The 27,215-nt window shown below is 38.9% G+C and overlaps 1 long non-coding RNA gene across 1 annotated transcript; it reads left to right on the top strand.

The window, feature by feature from the left end:
* The first annotated feature begins 3,998 nt into the window (after positions 1 to 3,998).
* On the top strand, positions 3,999 to 22,499 carry LOC119088216. Its single transcript, XR_005091837.1, has 2 exons — positions 3,999 to 4,182; positions 21,861 to 22,499. It is a non-coding gene; the product is annotated as an uncharacterized LOC119088216 (long non-coding RNA).
* The last annotated feature ends 4,716 nt before the right edge of the window (positions 22,500 to 27,215 follow it).

A 27,215-nucleotide genomic window follows, 5' to 3' on the forward strand; every position in this document is an offset into this window, starting at 1 on the left:
TTAAAAAAGCTTATAACTAATACAAGAAAAACTATATCCAGTAAGTATATATGATATATACAGTCAAGAATTACATTAACAATGTCTAGCCCATTAACATTTGACAGATTCAGACAAAAAACTCCATTATATATATTAACAATGTCCAGTCCAGTAACACTTAATAAACTCAGACAAACAATTTTCATTACTTATCAAACTAGGTAAAACAAGTAGTTCCTTTTTAAAAGCAGATTCAATAATCTCCCTTTTTATCTTATGATACCCATATTCTCTCTTTTTTTCTTTTCATAATAGATTCAATAATCTGCCTTTTGTCATTTTTATATCTTCCTCTTTTTCTTTTTAGAGTAGATTAAATGATCTACCCATTCATCCTATTATTTCTTTACCTTTTTTCCTCAGAGTAGATTCAATGATCTACCTCATATCTATATTCTCTTTTTTCTTTTTCATTTTTTTTCAAACAAAAACTGAATCTAATCTCCTTGTTCAGCTTTTTTCCTGACCATTAACAATTAACAACTTGGAACCACCATCATAAACAATGACAATATCCATAACTTATTAAACAACCAAAACTTCCCATCCCACATCTTGGTAATGTGGGTGTCATTTTCTTAAAATTACTTCCTGCTTTCTTGGGACAAAGGCATCTTTAGGGAATCCTGAAAAGAAAATTTTGGGGTTAATTGTGAAGTCCTGAGAGATTTAGCTGTATCAATTGTCCAGTCTCTGCATAATGGGAAAGTGCAGGGCTGTCTCAAGTCCTTGCTCGAGTAGTCATGAATTTGGACCATCTCAGCTAAGTCATCTCAAAATTGTCCTGAGCAGCTTATAGTCCAAAATTGATCTTTCTAAGGTGTTAATGGCTTTACCATCGTCCATGTGGAATCATTGTTGTGGGGTCCCATCATTCTTTTGAAGATTTCAAAGTTGCTGTTAGGTGTGGTCATGGTTCCCTGCAGATATATATATATATTATATATATATATTATATATATATATTTTTTTTTTTTTTGGTGCCTCCTCTGTGGTTTGGAGTTATCACAGTCTGATAATCTGATGAATGTTTGTCTCTCGAAACCATGAATGTTCTTCCCTAGAAGAGAATATCTTCACAGCAATTACTCCCCACCATTTGTCTTGCCAAACTTTTCCAAACTGACCTTTGTCAATGATTTCTTGTAACACGATGGTCCTGGCACTTCTCTGAACCACCAGCAGTAAACCCTTTGTCCCAGGTAGCAGCATCACCGCAGTCACCAACAGGATGAGAAGCAGCCAGCAACTTGGAGCAGCAGCCACTGCCTCCATGGTCCCACTGCCACCATTTGTGGCTTGGCCCAGGCCGAAGCTTCTCCTTAGCAAACCTCCTAGGCTGGCCTCAAACTCAGAATCCTCATGCCTCTGCCTCCTTCAGCAAATCCTACCAGCATGCATCAGCACAACTGGCAATGTGTAGCTCAGGTCTGAGCTGGGGCCTGCAAGGCCATAAGCAAGTAGTTTTTTATCAAATTTGTACCTGACAAGTTGGGCACCAAATGTAGCACGAATCTTAAAAGGTCTTATTAATAAAAACAAACTCAAAGCCAGGTATTGGGGTGAATGCTGAAAGATCAGAGAAGTAGAACAAGCCAATGTGGGGCACGAACCCACGACCCTGACATTAAGAGTCTCATGCTCTACTGACTGAGCTAGCCATGTGCCAAATAGGGGAGCCAGGAAGCCGGGTTGCAGGGCCACCTGGCCGAGCCGGGGAGTTTTTAATGAATTCTTGCCCCACATTGGGTGACAAATGTAGATTTAGTTCTGAATGGTCTTGTTAAATAAGAAACAGAGAGCCAAATACAGAGTTAAAAGCCCAGAGATTGAGCAACAGCGAAGAGCTAAGACTGTCTTCTTACCCCTCACTGTTGCTGTCGTCCTTTCTCTGAGAAAGAGACCGACTTCCTGTGTGTCTGTATTTTTATTGACTTTCTGTTCTGCCTTCTCGTTGGCTGTAAACCCAACCACATGACCTCCTCGTCACTGCCTATCAATACAGACCTCCAGGTCTCTATGGTTGGTATTGAGATTAAAGGTGTGTGTCTCCAAGCTGGCTGTGTCCTTGAACACACAGACTCTGCCTACCATGTGCTCAGATTAAGGGCGTGTGCTACCACTGCCAGACGTCTGCTAAATGGCTTGCTCTTAGCTCTGATCCCCAAGCAAATTTATTTATTAACATACAAATAAAATCACATTTCAGCACAAATAAAATATCACCATATTTCCCCAATACATTGTGTACCTAATAAATTTATCTGGGGTCAGAACAGAACAGCCTGTAGACAGCCATAGAGGCCAGAAAATGGTGGCACTCACACCTTTAATCCTATCCTTCTGGAGGCAGAAATCTTTCTGGATCTCTGTGAGTTCAAAGCCACATTGGAAATAGCCAGGCATGGTGGCACATGCCTTTAATCCCAGGAAGTGATGGCAGGAAGCAGAAATATATATGAGGCATGAAAACCAGGAACTAGGCTGGTTAAGCTTTTAGGCTTTTGAGCAGCAGTTCAGCTGAGATCCATTTGGATGAGGACTCAGAGGCTTCAGTCTGAGGAAACAGGATCAGCTGAGGAATTGGCAAGGTGAGGTAGCTGTGGCTTGTTCTGCTTCTGATCTTTCAGCGTTCTCCCCAATACCTGGCTCTGAGTTTGTTTTTATTAATAAAACCTTTTAAGATGCGTGCTACATTCCCTTGCTCAGTGAATAGCTCCCCACTCTTGCTCTTACAAGCCACCTGTAGACTCTCTGAGTTGCAAGGAGAGATAGGAAAGCATGCAGAAGATTTTTGAGGAAGGTTAAGGGTTTTGGCAAGAGAAGAAAGAAATGACTATAGTAGAGTGTAGTAAGGAGTGAAATGACATTGTATAAATTATATACATGTATACACTGTCAATGATTTAAAAAGTCATAGAGAAAATAAATATTTAGAGTTTGCACTGACACGTTCTCCTATTACGATAGAAGTTTCTGACGGACCACGTGTCAGTTCTAATGCAAAGCAAACAAACAAGGAATATCTCAAGAAATATGAAGAGCACTCAGGGGTTAATCCATCCTCATGCCTGTAAGTGAAGTAAGTTGGCAAGATAGCATCTTTCCAAAGGACAAGATCACACATTTCATTGTCATTGTCTGATTAAAAGGACTAACTGCATTCAGTGTTTTTTATTTGTTTGATTGATTTTATTTTTTACCAAGAAGCAAAGGAGGTGACCATCACAGAAAATGAGGAGGCTGGAAGTACTGTTTTAAGGGACTTTTATACAATTTACTCTAAGTATCTCATAACATAAAATTCAAAACAATAAGCTATTAATAACCCATGTTTGCATGACCTTCTAAATAAGGCAGTGTACTTTGAGAATCTTAAATCACTAATGATTTTTATGTCTGTATTTCTTCTTGAGTATGAACAGGTCTGCACTAGTCTGCATTAATTAAATGTAAGTAGATTTTTCTGAGCCTGGATCATCATTAAGGCTGTGGCCCTGATTTAAATCTGCAGTAAAACATTTCTCCATTAAGTCTTGTGCTTTTGTGTCATATTTCATACACTAGTTGTCTCTTAATTAAATCCACGATGATCCACCAACACAGGCTATTAAAATCACTATACTTTGCACTTGACATATTTATGAGACAGAGTCACAGGACTATAGACTGATACTTGAACTACTCACTGAGAAATGCTAATAAGATTATGATGAAGGTTAGATGAGAGCATTCCTCTCCATTCTCTCCTTTCTGGAGATTTATTTTTGTAACTACAGTTCATGTCTATTTCTGATTTTCCCAAGACTCTCTGAAAGCTTTTTCATTGTGGAAAAACAGGAAATTAATAGCCAATGGGAATCTTTCAAAGTCTTCACTCATAACATAAGTTGTTCATATAAAGCCTGACACAGAGTCTTCTCTGAATCTTGTTCTCTTCAGAGCGACAATCTAGACGTATGTGTGCCAAGCCGTTAGTTGTTCTGAGAGGAGACAATTTACAAGGACTGAGAAAAGAAAGCAGCCCCGAGTGAGAGAGCAGTTAACTTTAGATGGGGGTGAGAGTAAGTCCACGCTTGCCAACCTCAGATATACTGGGCTTCTGTGGTGTTCACCACAAAGAAAGATGCCTCTGCCTGGGTGAGTTTCTGGAGAACTTATTACAGCATATGGTGAAAGGAGAGCTTACAGTTTATTTTGTTTGCTTCTAGTGACAAACTTGGTCTCCTTCTCAGCTTCTCTAGTGTCTGTTTGCTCGCTTGCTTGCTTGCTTGTTTGTTTGCAAGAGTGAGAAGGCATTTGAAAGGGGACAAATGTGCTTCAAGGATCAGGAAGGTTCAAAGTAGAAAAGATGGACAAAACCAGTCGGCCCATGCTCCATCAGTGACCTAACACAAATGGGCATTTTCTAATATGAACAGAGGGAAAGAGTACACGGCCTTTAAACACATTATCTACCTCTGAATAGATTCAGTAGATGCTCTGCACCTTTTCAAAATAGTGCTTTGCAATGTGTCATTGGCTCTGTATTTTTAGGAGACTTTTTTTTTTAAGTACTGCAAAGTGAAAGATGAACTTAAAATAAAATATAGTTTTATTATAGCACTGGTCTGTGCTGAACAATGCAAGAATAAAATAATTTCTAATGTCTTGTCAAGAATAGCAGCTCCAGTCTGGCAGTGCCACTAAACACATTAAATCTAATAAAATCACCCTCACGTACTCCTGACACTAGTAGTAATTAAAATAACTTGTTTAAAAAAAAAATTGGTCCTATACATGAATACTTATTGGCAATTATTTTTTAGTTCTTCAAACCAAAGATAACATAATTTGATTCTCACACAATTTTCTTGTAAATGCAGTTCATATTGGGTTTTATATGCAGTTTAAGACTGTTAATTGCCATTTTGAGCTTCACAGTAAAACAGGGTTCAATATGTCGCTTTTCTCAAGCATGGAGCTGTGTTTGAGAAATGCTTGTCTTAGTCTAATGAACTGTGAATAATTTACATCCTGAGTCCTAGTTCTCAGTATAAATGGCCTGACTTTTCATGAAGCTTGTAAAGCTAGTCAGCTTGTGCTGTATCTGATTGGAGGTGGATCCTGGGTTTCTGTGAGATTGCTCAGGCAGAGGTGTGCTTTTCTTAAGGCCAGTTTTTAACTTGGATCTATTTCTCCTTTGTCATTCTTGACAGTGTATTATAAAGAAAGAATTTTTAGTTTTCATATTTTAGAGAAAATATTATCTGACTGAAAATATTTTCTAAATTTCCTACCTCCTGGCAGCCTCACTCGATAACTTCCTGAATTTACAATGGCCAAGTTGCACTGTCAGGAAGAATAAAGGCCTGTTTTGGGGTGTGAACATTTCTCATCCCTGAATGAATTGCAAACAGGAAATGTGATTCTAGCTAGCTTCTAAGTGCGTGTGCACTAACGAACTACACCAAAGAGATCAAGACTGTGAATCAGCATAAGGCACAGAGCACAGCAGGGCTGTGAGACCCACAGAAGGCATTTTAACTTACATAGGAGCTTGACAAAGAAATCAACTAGTTCAATGCTCTTCATGCATTTGCTCAAGGTTCATGTGTTCTGAAAGATTAGATTTTAGAGGGCCCTAAAAGTTGTAACAGAATATCAGATGCAAAAAGAATCTTATAGGGACAGTCTGTTTTGGGCTTTCATTTGTGACATAGGAGACTAGGTCGACAGAAGCTGAGCAGCACACTTGTTCCATTGCCAAGCAGCATTATGACTGGCTGTTAGCAGAGCCAAGAAGAATGACTGACAATACTGATGGGGTGGGGATGTGGAAAGTATCTGCGAAAAGTCCACAAAAAGTACTCTGAGATCCTACTGTCCTACGACCTTCATAGAGACTCTTGCCTACTGCTATATACCTGCAGCTCTGTGACTTCTTCCTGCTGCCAGGAATGTTAAAGAACCTTGTATAGTACAAAATGAGGGAGAAGAAAGGGAAATTGTTTGCAATTTAAATGTACAAAATATCAAAATCCATGAGTCAAGATTTCAGCTTGGATGCTGGAGGAACTCACGAGCTGAGGAACTACTAAAGGTTAATGGAGGCTGGGGGAGGGGGATGATTTTTCTGCAGTAGTGTAGCCAAAAGTAAGCTGTCCATGCTCCAGTACATAACTAACTACCCATGGTCACATGCACAACTGTTGTTAACTGTTATTGGGCTGTTCTAACAAGTGATATGAAACCAACAGAGAGACTTGTAGAGGAGAAAAAAGGCCCCAGAAGGAATAGCAGGGTATAAAAGATGATTATGAGGGACAAGATGACAACAGTACATTATATATGCACACATAAAATTGTTAAAGAATAAACTAAATATCTTTAAAAATATATAAAAAGACGTGCACAAGGTTAAATAGAAGGGAATCCCTTGCTCATGTACGAAGTCAACGTGTATTGCTCTTGGGACAACTTCAAATTAGGATATGCCAAGGGAATCACCAGGCAAAGCTAGAATGTGGAGATTGACCTCTCAAAAACGTCAATGGCTAGAAAGTGAGGAATGGCTACTGGTAAGAGTTATAAGAAAATGTTTAACTCAAGTTTCACATTAAAGAAGCAGGGGTAAGAAGGCAGGCCAGGAGACCTAATCTCAGGACTAGCATAGGAGAATGCTGACTTTTGTTGTAGAAATTCAAGATCTGAGTAAAAGTTACACGTTATCAAGGGTCACATGTATAGGAAATATATATATATAGGAAACATGCTGGGTATCAAACATCGTCTAGTCTCTGTTATAACTATGCCACTCTGGTGGCGATAGGCAACACAAATAATAAACAAGCGAGCATGTCTGTATTTCAATAAAACTTTATTGACAGTAAGAGGTACCTGGTAGACAGAGACTATGATCTATGATATGTTTAGATTGAACAATGTTTATATAGATACGATAGGCAAACATAGATATATGAATTGATAGAAAGATGGATGATAGAGTTACTGGTATGTTTTTCTTCCCACAGACAACACACGTGTTGTTACTAAAAGCTGTTTTCTTATCGCTACATGTACAAGGGCACGCAAAATAAATGAAAATTGCAATTTTAAAACACTTTGGAAAAATCATCTCCTATCATGATGATTCTTAAGCAAATGGGTCATTGACCGAAATGCAAATTATCTGAAAGTCTGAAATTTGGAAGACCTAATTAAGACCACTTAATTGTGGCCATTTCAAGAACATTTGTGTATCTACTTACAGTTTCTACTTCTCTTAGACAGATAGTGTAATCATGACTTATGTCACCATGGTGACTCCCATGACCTGAAAATTGGTATGGATTTGAATTTTATGTTAAGAACATTCTAGACTCACTAGAATAATGTAGTTTGGAAATTTAGTGGTCTGTCCTACTCTAGGCCAGTTTACATCTGAGTACCCTTGTGAGCATATGTGCATCACCCCTATGATTGGCTTCTTGCATTTTAAGAGTCTCTTTGGTCCTCACCTAAATATCTACTCAAATAGATCATTTATTTCCTTTAGTATTTAGAATGTTAGCCTCCTGCATCAACAACTCCCCTTCCATTTAAATGTCGCAGATCACTATAGTTTCAAGTTGAAAGTGGAGCTCACACATTTCCAGAAAGCTACTGAAGATGAGTGTGAGAGGGTTTCACTGCAGCACAGGTGGTTCAGAATGCATCATGGCAGTATGCCAGGCCCAGGGCCAGAAGTTCAGTGACTCCGTCCTGTGCATGCAGAATTCATTGTGCTTCATTATTGCATTGTAGTGTCTTAAGTTCAAGTCACAGAACCTGTCGATTCTGCTTAAGTAAATCTTTGCCTCACAAAAGCAGGCCTCGCCTTTATTCCCCCATCTCTCACTCTTTTTGCAAAAAAAAATTGAAACTGCTACCAAGTCGGAATTGTGAATTGTTTCTCTTTTTCATTGTTGTTTCACTTGAATTTTTAAAAGTAAAACTTGGCAGCGATGGTAAAATGTATTGGCCCACTTCAGTACAAAAACAAAAATCTACAGATGGACTTAGAATATTTCACTTGTATTCTTATTCTACAGTGCTGGACTGCTGCTTAAGTAGGAGGTGTGGAAATTAATTATTCTCCTTCCAAGTGTACCATGCTCTCGTGGCTTCTGTCACATATCAGCACACGGTGCAGTTTTATAAGCAGCATCTGCCTGAGTACCTCATCCCATGGACCTCCCGCCTTCTAATTTAAGGACTGGCTCATTGTGTCCAGTGACTCACTGACTCTCTTTTCCATATTGAGAACCAACCAAGTCAGTTTTGCAGCAATTCCTTTATATCGTAGAGGAGCTGACAGACATCTAGGTGAGGAGATTGGTGGAAGGAGCCGGGGAAGATGCCTTGGGGATGATGGGTAAAAGAGGAAGGAGGAGAATCTATAAAAGTAAATTTTGTTTTAAAATGTCAAAAATGAAACCAAATAATGTACATATGCTAATTTGAAAATAGGGAGGAAAATGGTAGAGTTCAAAAATGAAAAAAAAAAAAAGGAAGCATCTACATTTCAAGCCAAAATGGTCATAAAAATCATTTAGTTCAACTTTCCATCTGTGAGGAAGGTCATTATTTTGATGGTATTTGGTTCCAGAATATTATCTCAAATCTCCTTAGGTAGTTGGAAGTGATTGTGGTGATGGAGCTCAGAGCCCACCCTGGGTACTGTGGCTACTCTCGTCAGACAGTGAAAAAATAGTTCCATCATCTGAATGAGGTAGACTTGGTGCCTGAGGTGTTCTTCACTCCAGAACTTACAACTTGTAACTCTACAACTTAAAATCACATTATAGCTTCCCACTGTCTTCAGCAAAATGTCCTAACTAATGTCCATGCTCTTTCAGGAAATGTCTTTAAATATGAGTTTCCTGTATTAATACTACCTGAAGAAATTTTTTTTTTAATTTTAAAAATATTTTTATTTTAATTAACTTAGTTTCACATATCAGCCACGGATTCCCCAGTCCTCCCACCCCCCAGCTCTCCACCCAATCCACCCCCCCATTCCCACCTCCTCCAAGGCAAGGGCTCCCCTGGGGAGTTAGCCCAGCCTGGTAGACTCAGCTGAGGCAATTTTATTTAAGTTTCAACAAGCATGCCAGAGTCTTGTACCTATCTACCCCCTTGTGAAAGTTACTCTTGCCCTTTGTTGGATTTCTCTTCCCTCAGAGGCAGCCAGCTTACACCAGCATCCCTTTTCATCAAAACAAGCTTTATGATGTCTTTGAGATTGTTTCCTAAATCTCTTCATATTATTTGGACACTCTTGGTGCTCTCCACATGATCTACACTAGTTTTCCATCTTTCATAACTTCTTATTACAATATAATTTTTTTTCTGGAAACTTCCATCAATATGAGCACTGTGATCACACAACATGAACAGCTTGTTAAACTTCTTTGTTCTTAGTATAAGACTCTGGTAGAAGGAAGGTATGTTTGTGAGAAGCATCAAGGTAGACACACATGTGTCTAATTGATCACACTTTCATCAACTCCTTTTATCTTCATTTCCACTTTTTTTTTAATGCTCGTGGCTACCATTCTGAGGACATTTTCCAGCTTTCTGCCATCATTCCTCTTTTTGGCAGATGAGTGTGCAATTCCTAATAGTGAAATAATTCCCAGAAACTCTTTAATTGCTTTCATTTTCAACTGCAACTCCCAGGGGCTCACAACAAAGACTGGGCCTGTGCATCACAAAATGAAAGGGAGGATTTGCCTGTCTGAGCTTTAATTGGATCAATGTAGATAACCAACCCAAATAATTTAATTCCTGCAAAAGAAGTAAGAGAGTTTGTCTGGCATTGTAATTCATATTTATATTTTAGGTAAGGAAACATGAAATCTGCTGAAGCTGTATGGCTGCTCCAGGAAGAGCTCTGGAAGCTAGCTGAGGTTACACTTAACATTCTCTCTTCTCATTCAATGGAGAGGAGGGCCTTTTTCTTCCCAGAAGCATTGTCACTGTGAAGGTACAAAATATTCCTCGAACGAAAAGTGTTCTGTTATGATGTGAGGGCAGGAACAAGTAAAACTGGATCTAAACTGGATTTATTATTAGTTATTGCTCGATTTGTCATATAACATGTCATGAAGGGAGTATGGTGAGAATTTTCTGTGTGTAGTGAAGGGTTGAAGGGGTGGCTCAGTGGATAAAGCACTTAAACGTAAGCATGAGGGATGACGTTTGGATACGCAGAAGCCATGTCAGAGACCACCTGTGATCTCAGCACTCAGGAGGAGGCAGAGACATGAGATCCCACATGGATAGACAGACTAGATCAGCTGCAGCTTACTATGAAGCTTTGTCTCAGGAAATAAAGTGAGAGGAGACCACCCATGATACCCAGCATTTATTTTAGGCCCCCCACACAAAATACTTGTACATGCTCATGCAAACATGCATGCATGCACAGCACACACATGGGTACACAGAGAATGACACTTTAGGCTTTTTCATAACACTAATTTCTAGAATTAGAAGGGTTTGTTCATGAGCATACTGTAGATGTGAGTTGAACAGGCAACAACTTTAATGTGTAGTTACATTTTTCAAATGATCAGAAAAGTTCAAGATAAAAAGATCCTTCAGTACAACTTTCTAATGTCAGTAATCTATTCAAATACATCACCCTGTGATCATTTGTTATTATAAGCTGTAGGACAAGTGCTTAAGAAAAGAAAGAACCATGGCACGTTAAAATGTACAGATGGGTACATACTTTTGTGTGAAGGATGAGAAAGAAAGTGAATACTTTGTGACCAGAAAGAACATTTCTCCCTCCCTCCCTCCCTCCCTCCCTCCCTCCCTCCCTCCCTCCCTCCCTATCCTTCTACTCCTCTTCTTCTCTTCTCTTCTCTTCTCTTCTCTCTCTCTCTCTCTCTCTCTCTCTCTCTCTCTCTCTCTCTCTCTCTCTCTCGCTCTCTCGCTCTCTCGCTCTCTCGCTCTCTCGCTCTCTCGCTCTCTCGCTCTCTCGCTCTCTCTTGCTCTGGCTCTCGCTCTTGCTCTCGCTCTCCCTGTCTCTGGATTCTTCTGGTCTGGGAGAAGAGATTTAAGAGTTTATACCATTTGCCAAAACAAAGACAAAATACAAAGTATCAAGAAAGTGTAGCAGTGTATAATGCAAAGTTGTTTCCTTTATTTTCTAGACCTCTTCTCCCTAGGTGATTTCAGGATGAATACTTCTCTTGTGGTAACAAGCTGTGACTCATCTTACAAAGTGACAAAACTGCAGAGGTTTGGAGTTCTCTTGATGACAATTCTTGTCCATGTTGGAGGCGGGAAGGTCAACCTGCAAAGGTTTGTGGGCTGGGGCCTCTAGTCGATTTTTCAGGAAAGCCCTTATTTCTCCTTGAATTAGCCTACAATAAAACAGCAGAGGCACACATCTTATACTCTCCTCTTGGCTCTTCACAAAATAATATAGAAGAAGTTCAGGAAATGGCTCAGTTGGTAACTAAACTGTTAACAAGCATTAGGACCAGAGTTCTACCCCCAGAAACCATCTTTAAATGCTGGGTGTAGTGATACAAATTTATAATCCCACCACTGAGTCTATGGAGACAGGGTTTCCCTAAGGCTCGTGGGCTGGCCAACCTAACTCACTGGGTGAGTTCTAAGCCAATGGGAAACCCTGTCTCAAAAATAATTTGGAAAATATTTCCAAAAATGACATCGAAAGTGAATTCTGGCCTACACACATACACACACACACACACACACACACACACACACACACACACACACACACACACACACACACACACACACACACAGAGAGAGAGAGAGAGAGAGAGAGAGAGAGAGAGAGAGAGAGAGAGAGAGAGAGAGGAGAGAGAAATGGTACTTCACTCAGAGTCAATGGCATTTTCAGCTTGTTCCAAATTTCAGGTGGACTTTTTTACAGAATTTTGTTTAACTTGTTCTGTGACTCAGCACTCTGGGCCTGAGACTAGATTAGGTTTAGAACCTGATAGGACTACACTTTAGACTCTAGGAGATTCTCTGAGGCTGTACAATAAATTGAAGTATAATCATCTTTATAGACTCTCAAGGTTCTAGCTTACATATTAAAATTATTAACCATCCTGCAAATTTTTTCTTAACCTTTTCTTGAAGGTTTTTCTCATTTTTACCCTTAAAATCAATTTAATCTGTCTAAGAATGCCTATTGAGTCCACAAGTTTGACTTCTTTTTTCCTTTCAGTTTCTCCACAGTGCCTAGACAATTTCTGTTCGCCCAGTATTTCCTGGCATTAGGCTGATGTTTGGAAACACTCTGACCCTTGATGTTTATAGTCTTTATTCTTTTATCGGAGGCTCACAGTAAACATGGCCTGATTTCTCAATGACAAGATTCCACTCAGCAAATCAATCAAGGGGCAGCCAGGCTCTCCCATGAAAAGGGAGAGTATTTACTGTAACAACAGTTAGCATTCAGCAAAATAACATCCATGGAGCACTGAAATGTTACAAAAATTCCTACAACAAGTAGATTTTAACTAAGATTATTACTATGTTAGGTTTCCTCACTTAAAGGCGTTACAGTGTAATGAGTGATATGTAACTCCAGGTGAAATCATTGCTTTATGTTCTGGTGACTGGAATAGCCCCAAGTATTCTGTTCTGGATTCTATGTCTGTACTTCTTCAGCTTTTGGAGAGATGTCTTTCCCAGCCAGCAACAGCATAAGGCTTTTCCTCCAGAGTAATAGCAGTACCATGTCAAACAGGAAAATGGACTTCGTTGTACCTGTGGTTTGATGTAATGGTTGTTAGGCACAGATCAACAGAGAGAAGTTTCACAAAGCTCAGAGATGCCCAACATCTGCCATAAGCCTTGACCCTCTTCCTCCACTGTGTCCATACGCTACAGGGAACATGTGATTGAAGGATGTCAGATTCCAAGAACCATCACAGCTGTCACTGGGGTTTATTCCACCTGCTGGCTGATGCTCTTATCATAAAACCACAAACCTTATATTGACTCATGTTCAGGTCTTGACTGTTCCCATTATACAAGAGAGAGTCAGAAAATAAACACTTGTACCAGTTTCAGCTTAATGCTTTTTAGAATTGTGTTGGCGAGACAGCAAATCAAATATTCCCCTCCCTTTCTACTTTTCCATTAAAACAAACACACAAAAATCAAATAGAATATCAAATCATAGATCTTTGTGGTCACGCTGCTAATGCTTGGAACTTCAAAATTGGACCCAAGGAATAGATACAATTTTCAGCTGGTAGAAATTTGTAAATCAAGCAGAGCTCATAGGCTATAGGACAAAACTAAACTAAACTAAACTAGGTAGGAATCTAGCCTTTTGTGGGTTTTATAATACAAATATTTAAACATTTTGACTCCAAGCATCAATTAGTAAACTGTTGTCCTTATTTTGTAATTATCAGACAGATCATCATCGATATGCTGGGTAAGAAAACCAAGAGAAGTGAAGACATGACTTTCAATTTGTTCACAGGGCTAATTATCTGTAAAGTCTTTTAACCACATTTGGTGTCTCCATGTCTTAACCGTTCCTAAGTCTTATGCAGTGCTGTGACTCCTGTTGCTATGAAGGGCTGCTGTGTATTCTTATGGAAATCACCCCATTGTTTTGTTTAACCAGAAGAGTTATAAGTGGAACCATATACAGCTCCTTTTACTCCCTGAAGCAAACACATTTGGCACAATAATGTATAATGGGATGAGACTAGAAAACCATGTCCCTAATGTAAGTTAGGATGAGCCTAATCAGTCCAGGTGGAATCTATACCAATTTTGCCTGAATGCCTATAGTAAAGATACCCCTCATGTCATTCATTCTTTCTGAATATGGGGACATAACTTTCCATTGTATGCTTCTCCTAAACCATTTATATGCTGATGTATGAATGGTATTCATACCTTCATTGCACTTCTCTAGGAGAAGATATTCAGAGCCATGAATGCCAATATTCTTAGCCTTTGGAAACTTTCAAGCTTTTCTGAAATGCCATTGGTTATGTCTATATCTTACCATGTTAAACCTGGATTTGCATAGAATACAAGTTTTTTTAGAGTGAGAGATAAACTCTTTAATTCCTGTATGAGGCTCTCTTCTCATATATTCTTTTTTTTTTTTTTCTAAATTTCTTATGAGTGATGAAGTTCAGACTCAGCCTTCTGCCTACTAGGTAGGCAATGCTCTCAACAATGGAACATTCATAGTCTCCCAGGTTCTCTTTTATACTTCAGTGGCTTCATTCTCATTATTGTTTTTGTTTAGGCTAATCCAGGAAACAATTTTGGTTTCTGAGGAATAACTTAAAAATAATAAGCAGACATCAGTCTCTCCAATATTACTGCTTCTTCTGTGGAATTTGTGCTAATGACCACTGCTGAATTATCACTCACTCTACTGACCTTTTTCTCTGGACTACCCTTGAAATACTTGTTGCCACATCTATGGTGTCACAACACATTTTATTTCTGAAATTTTATCATATTTAAAGTTCAAAAATCGTTTTAAAAATATTCATTGACTTCCATTGACAGTAGGAAGCTCTCCTGCTTGCCAAGCTCTCACATGAGTTGTACTGTATCCATCTTGAACCCACAAAATCCTAAACAAAAAAAAAAATCCTATGACAGTAAAGGCATCCATATAAAAAGGCTTTCTCCTGAGGGATAGTTTGATCTATAAAAATAGCATGATGTCAGTGGGACTGTTACAACACATTTCTTCTGCCCAATTCTGATTTGAAATATGCTTTTAAAAAGTTTATTATGTCTGAGCTAGATCTGATCTGAAAGTTTTATCCCTGAGGACTAGCTTTCATGGCACCACAAGATATCATGGAAACTTCCAAAAGATGTCAGCAACCAATGGACATATTGTGCATAGCCCAGTAACCATAATGGTATAATAGTGGCACCTGTACCTTGGTGGTAGACAACAGCTCTATAGTTAAACTTATGTTTGCTCAACAAGAAGCAAATCATACCTGGTACTGGAAACCTGTCTATTACCAAGGACTAGTGAAGCTATGGCTCTTGAAAGAGAACCTATAGCTGCCACTTAACTAAACCATTCTAACTATACATTCTAAATATTTATCCTCATCAAGGAAACTTTTCTTTGCAATAGATTACCATTATAGAAGACTACACTGATCAAATTCAGAGTTGTGGGGTCCAGTTCCAATTGATACATCTACAATTCAGTTCTTACATGTAAAGCTCAGGGATCACTAGGTAAGAGAGGAGAGAACACTGTAAAAGCCAGAGGAACACAAAGTTTGTTATGAGCTTTTATACTCTACAAATGCCAGAGAAGCTAGAGCAAACAAGCCTCATCAACATGACTGCCTAAACATGAAATGAAACAGGAAGATCCTAATAGACATGCAAATGTAGAAGAGGGAAAACTCATGAAATTTCAATTCTAGACAAAGAACTACAGGCAAGTAAAAAATTCTGAGAGCAGAAGAAATATTCTACTTCAGGGAAAATCACACCAAATAGTTACCCAAAATAAAATGGTCAACCCTGTGTATATATCAACAATTAAGAAAAAGAAACCATGAATTTAAGAGAGCAAGAGGGCAAAGCTTTATTGGGAGAGGTTTGAGTGAGGAAGGGGAATGAGGGATGATATAATTATATTATAATCTTAGAAATTAAAAACTACTAACGAAAATGTTCTTACTTATCCAGAGATGCAAGGAGCCTTGGTTTCCCAGGCTCTTCCTCCAGAGACTGTTGCTGTTATGTCGTTGCTGACCCAAAGCGGTCCTCATGTTAGTTCTGCTCTCTCAAAGCTCATGATTTCTAAGCCTTCCAGTGTGACAGAATTATCCAGGGAACAGCAAAAAACACTGATTGCTATCCTGTAACATAGTCTATAGCCCATCTTGTTTCTGTTGAATTTGAGTTCTAATGGTTGTTATGGGGGCACAGTCCTCAGGTCAGAAAATGATCAATGTTTACATTTGAGGAATCCTACAGTATTAGTAGGTGAGAAACGATGAAACTCAGGTAATGGACGCATGAGTCATAAAAGAGGGGACAAAGATAATCATTTTTCTAGTTTTAACTCTGTCACTGAGTTTATACTTTGTGTGTTGGATGGGTACATGAAAATATAATTGATAGTGAAGCTGTAAAATGCACTGTGAAGCTCCACAGCTTCAGAATGGCTGACTGTGTAGAAGTTCATTGAGGTACACAGATTTTATGTCTCACTTATCTATGGACTTTTCATTTTTTCCTGATTCTTTACAGTTTTCAGTTGTATAAAGAAGAGAGGTACCTGGTTCTAAACACTTTTTTCCCCAGAATGTTATACTTTAAGTTCTCTAAAAATATCCCCATTATCCTTTTGTATGAGCATTTATTCTCTTATTCTGTAGTAATTTAAGGGTGAATTAAACATCCTTCCCTGAATTTTCCCACGTGTTATATAGGATTAAACTTCTTTATACGTCTCCCGATGGAGCATTTGTCAACCACATGAACCTGGATCCACAGCTCTTCAGTGACATCTACCTGGATCTTCTCTCCCTGGGCAATTACTCTTCCTCACCTTCACATGATTTCTGTGCCATATTAATGGCTTCTGGTGCAATATTCCCTTCACAATAGTAACTTCCTTTCAGGGAGTGCCTTCTGGACTCTACAGTCCTACTGTTGATAGCCTCTTAGTGGCTAATGCATCACTAGTTCCCAGCAAGTTTGTGGAAAAACAGCAACCACAAAGGAACAAGATACTGTCTTCAAAAAAAAAAAAAATATTTGAACACAGAAGAGATGGCTCTGAGGCTAAGAGCAAATACTGTTCTTGCAGTGGACTCATCCAATTCTCAGAACCAATGCCAGGTGATCCAACAGCCTCTTCTGGACTCTGCTACCCTTGCAACCACATGTGCAGATACGTCCTCAGATAAATATGGTCACATAAAAAATCATAAATATATCTTTTAAAAATATTTGTTAAATGAACCAATGAAAACTTCTGGTTCTCTAGAAAGAGCACTGAATAATACTGTGTCCCAAAGCCAGTATAACCCGTGTGTGATTGTTTAGCCAAATATTTATCAATGACCAGAAACTATGATCTTTTATTAAGATTCTATTTTCATCCTTCAGAACAGTGACTTAGAAGGCATGGAAGCTAGAGGTTGTGCTGGCTGGGTAACTAAATATTTGCAAAGCAATCCCAGTAAAACACTGCCTTGGTTTTTTGATCCATGAAATGGTGCTAATACCAGCCTCATGATTGCTGCCATGGTTGGCAAATACAGTCTTTGTGGAAATGCTCTGAAAAACACCAAGAATGATATAAACAAAGTTATTATCTTATTCCACAAATGCCAGTTACTGAATTGATTATGTGTTTGTCTGTTTCTTCCACATTTTACATGTGTAAATATGTGGACAAATAAAAACAAATAAGGGAACTGTGTACTTAAACAGTACCCAGACCAAATATTTTTAGTATTCTTTATTATGCTTCTAAATATTTAATAGATTATTAGTAGATGCAAACATAGAAGACACTATTTCACATTTGCATGTTAATGAAAAAAACATGAATTATACATTATTTGCAATGTGGAGTAGTGGAAACAGTATTCATTTTTCATGGCCATAAAAACTTAGATTGTCTCCTGAAACACACATCAAATCCTCGTCTGTAAGGGTGCCAGAAAGATGTGCAAGCTTTTCAAAACCATCTCCAGTGAATTTAGATAGATTTTGTTTGTGCCGTTTTGTAACATGCTGGTGTGAAAGTTCATTTTAAGCAGAATAGTCCTAATAATGTCATTACTAATGTATATTTGGTCATCACTAGAAAAAAAAAAGGTGGTTTAATATGAATCTTTCATTTTAATAAACGGCAGAGGAAGCAAGCTTGCCCTGAGTCAGCAGGAAGTGGTTATACACCAGAGAACAGCCTGATTGTGTTAGATTCATCCAGAACACTGAACAGCCCAGAGACGGTCCAAGGGGAAAAAAACCAACAACAACTGGTTTTATTCAAATGATTAGGCTCAGTGCAGCTCAATAGTGAGATTCACACATTCTCCTATTATTTCTTGACCTTGTGCCAAAAACTTCCCACTTACAGTAATAATTAGAAATAGTGTTTCCAATGCATGCCTCCATCTCCCTAACAAACAGGTGGAAAAAAACAGTGTCACTTAAAAACTATGCAATTAATGAACATTTTCTTTACCCCATTTGATTAATCCAGCTTCCTTCCCCTAACTCTTTACAATAATGCCCAAGTAGACTCACTTCCTGTTTTCAAATCACAGCATCATCTCTTGTACCACAGATCCTATGCTTCGGAAGAGAAACTGCTTTCTACCTCTCATTAAATTCTGAGAAATTCCTTATAGCTGCCTGGTCTGCCATTGATTGCTGCCATTCTGAGGATTGTACATTTTGGGTCCAGTGATGTAGGAAACTGTACATAACTTTAACATAAAATCGTAAATGTTTGAGTTAGCACATCATACAAATCTCATTGTGCCCTCTCTTCTAGTAAGACACAAGGCTGTGAGAAGGTTGGAAGGGGCCCATGAAATCTTCTCAAATGTCTAGGACATGCTTCTGTTTCCATCACCTGTCTGAACTGCTTGACAGACTCCTCACTGCATTCACTCTGCATATCCATGAGGGGAAGAATGATGAGGGGTTCATGTTATATTTATGTGGTTAGTGACTCCCTTGTCTCTGTGGTTATCTCCACTCAGAGAAGCCTAATGTCATTCATCCAAGGAGTTTATCCTTAGTTGTTGGGACCTAATGGGAAATCAAGTAGAAATCACAAGTGTGAAAAACAAATATTAGAAAAAGAATATTATAGGTATGATGAGAATTTGCTCTTATGGTATGGAAAGATGTCATAGTTAGAATTCCCAAGCCTAAACTAGGTCCCATAACTTTCCACTGACAGATTTTATTATGCCCACATGAGAATCCAGTTGGAGAATTTGAGTGCTGTTGGGAAAGCAAAATCAAGAATCCCTCAAATTTCCTGTTGAGAAGAAATGAACAGTGTTACATGCGAATGCCGCCTTTGTGCTCTTGGCCAGAACCTAAGCTGTGAGTAACAGACATCTACAAACCTGCTTGAAGCCATGAAGTGGGTACCTATGGCTTCATGATACTTTTGCATGGCCTAGAAATCCCTTCTAGACTATGTTGCTCTTTCCACTACGTCTAATGTGAGCAGTGGCCATAGCTGACTAGAAATAGACCACAAGCTTTCTTTAAAAATATTTATGTGGAAACTCTTCATTGTTTTATTTTTAAATTCTTTTTGAGATCATAGTATGATTACATAACTCTACCTTCCATTTACTCCCTCCATCTCCTCCATGTAACTTCTTTTTTTAATTTATGGATATATCCTAAATACACAAATATACCCATTTTTACTTGGATGTCTTTTCTATAGAGTACACTCTAATGGCCATGCTCTTTTTGCAAATCCTTATGAGGACTGCTCTTCTTGCCTCTATCCCAAACTGGGCTTTACTGGGACTCCTGATAAAATAAGATGCCTCTCAAGCCAGCTTGTTTTCTTTTTGTAATCTTTGTTTCTTGGTTCATGTGTATTGCTTCCACCTATGCCAGCGGTCCACACCTTTCCTAATGCTGTAACCCCTTGATACGTTCCTCATATTGTAGTGACCCCAAAACATAAAACTATTTTTACTCCTACTTCCTAGCTCTAATTTTGCTACTGTTATAAATCATAATGTAAATATCTGTGTTTTCCAGTGGTCTTAGGTAAAAAGGTCATTCAACCCCAGAGGGGTCATGATGCACAGGTGGAGAACCACTGATCTATGCAGAATGTTAGTTCCCAACGTTTCAGAACTGTTACCAACTCCATTCATTAATTAACAGTTTGCACCTAGGAAGTTGTCCAGTCTATAGTGGAGACCCAGTGATGCTTATCAATTGACTAAGTACCCCAGTTAGCAGACTGTGATGGAGAGAGATGGCAAGGAGGACACTGGTGGAGTTGAAAGCCTCAGACAACTGCCTTTTTGGTAAGCCATTCCCCCATGCATCCTGTGGCTCCTCACTTCTCCCAATCAAACCTGCCCAAATGTCTGCATGCTATCTTCTTTCCCAAGATGATAAATAATAATAACACTAATAAGTAGTAGTTATGTATTTTAAATATAGACATCATTTAAATCCTTACATGTTATTTTGGAGTGAGCTGAGGTTTAGAGAGATGATATGATTTTTTTTTTAAGGTATCGTGTCATAAAGGAGAGCTCATGGTCAAGTTTACATTGGTGTGATACTCATGATCTCTTGTCCTCTACACTGGACTCTGTATGGCAATGCCTTGCAGAGAGCAATTCATGCTTCTTTCTTTCTTTCTTTCTTTCTTTCTTTCTTTCTTTCTTTCTTTCTTTCTTTCTTTCTTTCTTTCTTTCTTCCTTCCTTCCTTCCTTCCTTCCTTCCTTTCTCTCTTTCTCTCTCCCTCCTTCTTTCTTCCTTTCCTTCTTTCTTTCTTTCTCTCTTTCTTTCTCTCTCTCTCTCTCTCTCTCTCTCTCTCTCTCTCTCTTTCTTTCTCTCTCTCTCTTTCTTTCTTTCTTTGCTTTAGTGTCTCCTAAACTGAGCACAGATGCTCTGATTGGATTATCGGGGGAACTGCATTTGTTAAATTATTCTCACCCTTCCTCCATGAAGATATAGACCAATCAAGACCCATCTAAACACAAAATGACTTGAGTGGAGACTCCTTGCATTTTGACAAACATGATGCCATCTTGCATTTATGGACCCCACCTGAAGCTTGGGGTATTTGAATCTTCACAACATCTCTGTGATATATGGACTATTTTCTTCTATTTTTAACAATGGAGGAGGCTGGGAACTAAGGATTCAGTATCACCCCCTACCACCCAGGTAGCAAGTAAGGGTTACAAGAATTATATTCACTAGGCAGTGTGCTTGATCACTCAGCCAATCTGTTGGGCCTGTGGGACAAAGGAGAGTCTAGTTTCGTTGCCCTGTATGTGAAACTCACCTCCAAATGGCAATTCATTTCCTGGTGGAGAATCTGGTCTGAGATGACCCCTCAGATAAATCATTATCCATTTTTTGGCAATGCTGGTTAGTACTTTAGTCTTGCAATTACTTTTAATATTAAAATGGTTTCAGAAGCATCGTCTTGAATAAGAAAGCAACACATTTTTAACTGGATACAGATGAGCCACCACCCAAACACTGCATCAATCACCTTAATACATCTCTCATCACTTTCTCTAGAGTTGCAAAGAATTCACTGACATTTTGTGTTTGTCTTTTAGACTTTCCCGTTGCTGTTAAGACCTCAAGTCACACACTTTTGTATGACCACTTACTTTTCTTAAACTGCAATAGCTTAAAGGAAAGATAATCTTTACAAAGGAGTAAAAATAGCTATAGATAGACCCCCTGAAAAGTCAGAAGTTTTAAGGAGACTTTAAAATAAAAGTTTAAACTGGGACTTTTTAAAGAAAATCAACAAGTGGGGATAAGATGGAAATTTGTGGTTTATACATTTTCGTAATTAGTCAATGGATATCCATGCTACAAGGCAGAAATCACATTATGTCTCCAAGAAATGACCTTTAGAGGGAAAAGAGAAAAAAAGTCTACCTATTTATGGAGTTTGAGTTTGACAGCAGAACCATCTTCTTCACTCTTTTCTCCCCCTGCTGGGTCAAGGAGTTTTAAGCACCTTTTTGTAAATCATCATCTCACATCTATTTCTTATCTTCCAGCTCAGTGCACAATACTATCTGTTACACATGGATACCAGCAATAATACACAGGGGGCTCTGGCATAAGAGACTGGCAGCCTGGCGATCCTCTGTCTTCTGAGCCTCATTCTGCAACAAGGAGTTCCTGCTTACATGGAAGCCACCATCGCCAGGAATTCCACACAGGCACACAGCGTCTAGGATTTCTTCTTCTGAACTTTAGTCAGTCAACGCAGCCTTAGCCTTCCAGTGCCACATGGATGCAGTGAGTCTTTACAGCCACACAGCAGCATGATTTTGAAGAGACTAGTTTTATTTTGGTTTTGCTCTGAGAGGGGGTAATTTCATAGGACTGTTGTATTTCAAGATCCTTGTACACATAAAAAACAATTTTGAGGGCTTCAATAAAATAAATTCTGCATACTATGTGAATGCTAAAAAAAATTAGCTGCTACCGTGAAAGAGTAGGTCAGATCCTGTTGAAGAAAGCATATGAACTATAAATGCTGCCATCGTCAACATGGGCTCTAAGAATCCCCCAGAATGCTTTCAAAAATACAGATGGGTGTAGCCCATCGATTGGAGAGTCTGATTCAGTTAGGCAACAGCAGAGCCCAGGCATCTGGAATTTTTCTGACTTCCTCTGATGACTGCAGTTAGCAAGAAAAAGTGGGGACAATTGATGTCTAGAGAAACCTCAGAGCTCAGTTGCTCTGATTCTAGCAGGTCCTTGAAGACTTAGGAAACTTCTGATCAGCTCACAATCCTTCACTCTCTTCATGCTTCCTCTGACATGAAGATTTTTCAGAATAATTAATTAAACCTTGAATGTGTGACATGGCCTTGATAAGTATTCAGTGCTACAAAATAGAAATGCAAAAAGAAACCTCAGAAAGCAAAGATTTTGGGGGTCTGTTGTGGGTTCTGACATGGTCTTTAGACTGAGGAGGCTTGTCTGATATCAAACACATACTTTTCTGTCATCTTCTTTACTCTGAAGCTAGTTGCAGAAGAGGGAAATAAATATCCCTATTTTATGGAACTATGAAGATTAAGGCATTTCTTTTTTGAGACAAAGTTTAATCTACTTTGGCTTTTCTCCCACCTTTTATCTGAGGAGGGAATGGGGTTCTCTCTGGAAAGTACACTGTAACCATGATTCATGCCACTGCTCTGCTATTGTTCTAAGTTTTCATTAGGCCCCAATTTCTTCAACTTCAACTAAATCATTCTATTTCTTACGGGAGCTAAGTATCTGTGATTCCACAAACAAACAAACACAACAAACAAGTATAAACAAAATGACACTTGGATAACCTTTGCATTTATTTGTCTGTTTCTGCTTCTATGCCCAAACAAATGGGTGTGTGTATGTGCGTGTGGTATGTGTATACACATGTACACATGGTGTGAGTGAGTATGTATGTATGTGTGTGTGGTATGTGTGTGAATGTGTGTGCCTGTGCTTGTGTGTACATGTGTGCACCCATGTGTAAGTGTGTGTGTGTGTGTGTGTGTGTGTGTGTGTGTGTGCACATGAGTATGTGGTGTTTGTGTATATGGTTCAGGGATCAGCAGCTGAAGCAAAGTTCAGAGTTACCATAGTCTGACATCACTTCCACTTGCCCTCTTTTCCACTGGAGCTCCCACAGGTCATGGCTGAAGAGTTCACAGAAAGATTCCATCTGTCCTGGAAGTGCAGGATCATCTTGGCCTTATGAACTCTGTTTCCAATGCTGAAATTCAACTTGGTTTCAAGACTGAAGGCCAAAGGCATGAGTGCGGTGACTATGCTTCTCCCTAAAATAGCCCACAGGAGACAAGTCGCTTTGCTCTCCTGTCTCATCTGACTCCCTGGGAAACAGAGCTGCCAGCTCTAGACAGACTTTGTGGCCAAATTTGTAATGGTGGATTTGGGGAGGAAAACACATTTCTTCATATGTGACAGCATTCAAGGGCAGCAATAGGAAAATGCTACATTCTGTCAGAAGTTGTCTACTTGTGTGCTCCCTGGTCTATTGTGTGAATCTTTAGCTCATATTTTTGGTGTACTCATTTCCTTTGGGATATAAATACATGCAGGTTTCTCCAATCTGAAAATGAAAACAAAAATTAAAAATTCTCAGTTCAAGCCAATATTAAATTCTGGCTACAGCTGCTGACCTTGGCTTCACAGTTCTCACACTGAGCTATCTGTGCCTGCCACCTATATTTCATCTATTTGGATTTATTCTGAAACCCCTGTAACTTGGTCTTGTTTCTGCCTTTAGATAAGTTTGGCAATGACCTCCCTCCTAATTCTAAAATGCAAACTTTTCTTGTGATGGCTATTCTTGGTTGTCAGTTTGACTACATCTGGAATTAACTACAATCCAATGGCTGAACACACATGTGTGAGAGATGTTTTCTAAATAAAATCATTTGAAACAGGAAGGCAGAAAAGATCAAATCCAGATCTTTTAGGTGGGAAGATAAATCTTTTAATTAATATCTTGAATCTAGGCCACACCTTCTGTTGGCAGCCTATATAAAAGGTATGGAAGAAGGAAGCTTGCTCTCTCTTTGTTAGGTTTTTCTCACTCTTGCTTGTAAGTCCATTCATTTACTGGCATTAGAGCCTACTTCTTTGGGCTTCTGGAGTATACTGAAGACCAGGTGAGACATCCTGCCTCATGGACTGAACAACTCCTGGATTCTTGGGCCTTCCATTAGTAGACAGCCAATTCTGGACAAACTGAACCATAGCCTGTAAGCCATTTTAATTACCCCCCCCACCCCATTTAGGTAGACAGATGACAGCTGGATTCATTCTCTAAGTGTTGTTCCTCTAGAGAGCAGTTCTCAATCTGTGGGTCATGACCCCTGCAGTGGTTGCATGTCAGAAATCCTACATATCAGATATTTACATTATGATTCATAACAGTAGCAAAATTACAGTTATGAAGTAGCAATTAAATCACTTTATGGTGGGGGGGGCATCACTACAACCTGAGAAACTGTATTGAAGTGTTACTATATCAGGAAGGTTGAGAACCACTGCTCTAGAGAACACTGACTAATTAACTTCCCTTGTTTGACCTCACTGACCACTACTGCCCCTCTTTGACCCATCAATTGTTCTGCTGGTCTCAGACTTTCTTCACCTTTGGTTGCAGACACTGATCACTCTTAGTTTCCCTTCTCCCTCTCTGCCTGTGCTTGTCTTTCTTCGTGTCACTTGCTTCTTATATACTACTTTTTCAGAACCACCCGTAGCTCTCCTGATTGCTCTTATTAACACTGGGTAGGCTTCGCCACCTGAGTGGGAGCAGTTCTAATTGCCTCTAGTTCCTAGAAAGCAGCTTGAGTGAGACAAATGTTCACACATTGCCTCCTTCGGATGTACGATTTCAGAGACGCATGAGTAAGAGAAAAGGAGAATGAGGGATGAAGACATGAGAACAAAATCAGGTAGAGCTGTTGGCAGCTCTGTAGGGAGCATTTGATTCTTCCATTTGCTTCTGGAAGGAAGTGTAAGTATGTGTCTCCAAGCTCCGTGTAACACTGAATTCACCACTTTCCCTTCAACTAGTTCTTCAGCCAGACTTGCTCTGGCAGGAAGGCATCAATCTCAGAATTCAAATGGACATGTATCATGTATCTGGCTTACCCAGAAACTCTCAACATTCTTGCTTTTGTTTAGTTTATGTATTTTTTTAACTTTATTTACACAGTTATCACATCATCACTACTGGCATGTGAATTTCACTCCATAACCATATCTCTGTCTTAAATGGACATGCAGAACTTTCCAGGATTTACTGGAACCTTCAGAATAAAGTCAGATGTCTCAAATAAATAAATAAATAAATAAACAAACAAACAAACGTTCATTTCCTTTTGTGATCTGAACCTGGTTTTCACTTCAGAACCAGACTTCAGTCTTTCTCTCAAATTCAGCTTTGGCTGCTTGAGGCCTGTGTGCATTCTCAATGTGCCCCTGCTGTGTCATAGCCTGTTCTCTCTGTGAGTGTCCCTTTCACTGTTTGAAATATTTCACTTCTCTATAGAGATGGCTCAGTGGTTAAGAGCTCTGGCTGCTCTTCTGGAGAACCTAGACCCATTTTCCCAGCACCCACGTGGTGGTTCACAACGCTCTACAGCTCCAGTTCTCTGGAATCTGATGCCCTCCTCTGCCTCCATGGGCATGAGGCATACAAGTTGTGCACAGACATACATGCAGGTGAAAAAATACACATCAATCAATAAATCAATAAATCCCTTCCCTTAGCTCCTTATCATACTCACACTGCAAACAAATGAATTATATTTCTCAAACACAACTTTACACAGTCTTTCTGTGATACTTACATCTTCATGTTCATCATCTTTACTTGATAACTCGACACTTAGACAATTTACAGTTTTTGTTGGAATTCATTTTCCTCACACAATATCCTGTATGCTTTTTTTCTCTAATACCCAAAGTCATTACTGGCATAAGGAAGATATTTTATAAATGGTTACTGAGTCAATTAATTGTCTGGATAGTAGCGGTAGGCAATGCTGCTTCAATACAATGAAAGGTAGAATCAGAGATCAAGTTAATTATTATATTGTCACTATTTTTTTTTATTGGGAGGCTAAGAAGAGGTAATAAAATAGCTCACTGGGTGAAAATATGTGTCATGCAAATATGCTGACCTGAATTCAGTCTCTGGAATCCATGCAGAGAACCAACTCCTGAAAGTTGTCCTCAAACCTCAATAATAATAATAATAATAATTAGTATATTTATATTATTGTATGTCCATAATATATCAATATATTATCATATGCCTATGATAATATGTTCATATACTATTAAAGGTCTATCATAATATATCTATATATTATTATATATGTATAATAAAATGTTATATATAACAATATAATAGCAATCATCATAATCACCATTATTATTACAAGGGTAAAAGTTAATTCTGTTTAAGGTCAATTTCTTTTGAGTGGAGCTGTTATAAGTGGCTCACAGCCACTCTCCTACCACACACAGGAAGGAGGAGGAGGGGCAGAAGGAGGGAGGGGCAGGAGATTGTGGTCGTGGCAACAGAAGGCAACTAAGAAGTAATTCTGTTTTAGCTCAGTTTATTTTGGCGAGAGCTACAACATGCAGCTAAAGATATGCAAACGTTGCAGGCTACATATCTACTGCCTGGGTATGATTTATACATTTTGAAGGACTTAATAGCAAGAAATCTACTGGGGAAAAAAAAAAAAGAATTAGATTTCAGAAAAGGCTTTGATGTCGCCTGGAAAGCACAGAGGAAAGTAAATGGTGGCCCAACTGCCAATGAGGTGGTGGCTTTGAATGGACTCACAGTGTGATAAGCAACAGCA

This window comes from Peromyscus leucopus, chromosome 6 (genome assembly GCF_004664715.2).
Source record: "Peromyscus leucopus breed LL Stock chromosome 6, UCI_PerLeu_2.1, whole genome shotgun sequence".
Lineage (NCBI taxonomy): Eukaryota > Metazoa > Chordata > Mammalia > Rodentia > Cricetidae > Peromyscus > Peromyscus leucopus.